This window comes from Hippoglossus hippoglossus, chromosome 8 (assembly GCF_009819705.1).
Source record: "Hippoglossus hippoglossus isolate fHipHip1 chromosome 8, fHipHip1.pri, whole genome shotgun sequence".
NCBI lineage: Eukaryota > Metazoa > Chordata > Actinopteri > Pleuronectiformes > Pleuronectidae > Hippoglossus > Hippoglossus hippoglossus.
The window spans coordinates 605161-607712 of record NC_047158.1 but is presented as its reverse complement, the minus strand read 5'-3'; the positions used below and the strand labels follow the sequence as shown (position 1 = coordinate 607712).

Genomic DNA, 2552 nt, shown 5'->3' with positions numbered 1-2552 from the left:
CAAAACAGTATCATCAATTTAGTATATTCAAGATAGAACCAGTAATTTTTACAAATTGACCTAATCAATTTTACTTAATAAATCCATGAATGTTTCATTATTTATTGTTCAACTTGTTCCATGCATTGATATATGATCATAATGGAAGTAATTAAACTTTGGTGATCAAAAGTCATCTCGAGTTGTAAGTCTGTACACTGCTAAATATGAATAACATAAATAAATGAAATAAAAAATAAATAAATAAATACCACTTGTACCACTCACTCAGTACATCAACATGCATATATATTTCTCATTCTGGCTCCATGCAACTTTCAGCATTTCAGCAAACTATTGATCTTTATTATTATTATTTATTTTTGTTGCATCAGAGAATGCTGAATTATTAGTTAAGGTTGATATATATATATATATATATATATATAAAGCCCTATCAGACAAATTGAAATTTGTGAATATGGGCTATACAAATAAAATTTGATTGATTAATGGACAGAAACTATTTTGATTGTTGGTTATTAACAACCAAAATAATATATATATATGGGCTATACAAATTTCAATTTGTCTGATAGGGTTTTAACAAGGTGTGAAATCCTCTGTGCTTAACCCTCAATAAGAGTTGGGGAAAAACTACCAAAAAAAACCTATTAACAGTGGAAGAATGTGAGGGATCTCTCTCCCAGGATGGACAGAAATGCAATAGGTGTAACTGAACACATCAACAAAATTACAATATTTCCAACATTGAGTGGAGGAAATAATTTTTAACATATTGGAAAGGTGTGTCAATGTTTTAAGTATTTATACATAAGAAAATGTCTGATAGAGAGGAAGGGAGCAGCAGTGACAATTGAAATGGAGGAGTTATTGTCAGTAATGGTAGAAAATGATCGGCTGCCACCACGATCGTCACTCCACCATCCCAAACCACCACCATGATCAGGATCCACCACCATGATCAGGATCCACCACCATGATCAGGATCCACCATCACGATCCACAATCCACCATCATCTGATCCACAATCACCATGATCACGATCGACCACAACAGTCCACAATCACGATATCTGATTCGGCATCCACTGTCATGATCTATGGTCCATGATCACAATTTACTACCCACCTTCACAATCCACGATGTGCAAGTCAACATCTAAAGATCAATATCAGTGGCTCTTCACCTTAGTCCAGAGTTGTACTTCACATTGACAGAGAATCATTGTCTTGTTTGAAGTTATGTGCACCTTGAGCCACCACATAATAGCATCCTTACTGGTCCTCACAGAGCTTGTAGCTGGATGTGTAGGTTTTCATTTTGTGCATGTGAATATGCGCCGCAAGTACACACAAGTAAGGCAGTTTATTAAATATGAATCTTCTTCTCAACAGACATTCTAACATTCACGGCCACCGCATGACTTAAGTTGACAGCTTTAGGGCCTGGTCACACATACGCAAATTTCGTGGGTCATAGTTCACCAAAATTTCACTCAATGTGAAGCGATGCTGCAGATTTGCTTTGCCACAGGAAGCTAATGTTTTATTCGCTTCCTCGCCTGCACAGATTGGAAGTGAACAGGAGGTGAATGTTTTTGTGTATGTGTGGCCGGGCTCTTATGTGGAGCCAGGGGCAAGCCGCAGCTGAATTCTGATTTGCCCCTGAAGTGGAAGTGAACAAATGTGACCTTTTTTTTAAACGTTCTACGCTCTTTTGAAGTACACATTGTCAGTAAAAAAGGGATATCTTGAATTTGAACCATACTGAATATGGAATTATGCACGGATATTGAACATATAATTAAGCCCTCCTACATGGCCCCTGATTTCCAAATATCCTTGATCCGCCACTGGGTGGAGCAGTGTGTTTGAGTTGTGATTGACTCATGGTCCCTCTGTCTCTCAGCAGTCCCTTCAAAACACATCTGCTGTGGTTTCATGGTGTTTAAAACAGACTGAAACGATGTCCTAGATAACGTGTTCAACATTAGCATACAAATACAGATTTGTTTCAAAAAGAGAGGGAGACGAGGAGAGGGAACAAGCCCCTCCCCCGTAGAGAGCAGGCCTAGCTGCCTTAGACCGGACGCATCCTGTCACCCTGTGCGGCGGGGACCTTCTCAGACCCTGCAGCCGTCGCTAGATCGTCGGTAAGTCCTCAAAGCCTTCATTACTGACACACGGCTCATGGTAGACATTTCACACCGCTGTCATGGCGCATTCACACTACGTCGCTGAGCTTTCTGCTGAACCGTCAGGATCGGGTTGCGCTTCAGTCTGCAACGGCCATGTCAAAACAGCAGCTGACACGGTCTCTGCAGCGAACATAACCAGTTAGTGAATCTTATTCTGTTTTCCCTATTTACTCTATCGATCCAGATCCTGCAGGGTTATGGTCAGACCAGCCGGATCCAGAGGGAACCAGATCTTTCAGCAGAAGCGTAGACACACGTTAAATACTTGAAGGAACAACATCTGTTTAATCAAGTTTGAAAAGCCTCGGTGATTTGGAATCATCGGCTCTGACATGTAGACGAAAGGGATGTG

General features: G+C 40.2%; 1 protein-coding gene across 3 annotated transcripts in view; it reads left to right on the top strand.

The window, feature by feature from the left end:
- Nucleotides 1–1950: 1950 nt before the first annotated feature.
- Nucleotides 1951–2552, top strand: part of abat (4-aminobutyrate aminotransferase) — a 45539-nt gene continuing 44937 nt past the window's right edge. For 2 of the 3 annotated variants that reach the window (XM_034594513.1, XM_034594514.1), the window contains exon 1: nt 1951–2155. The gene's annotated coding sequence lies outside the window, so the exon portion shown is untranslated. The remainder of the gene's footprint in view (nt 2156–2552) is intronic. The other variant, XM_034594516.1, reaches the window with a different exon arrangement.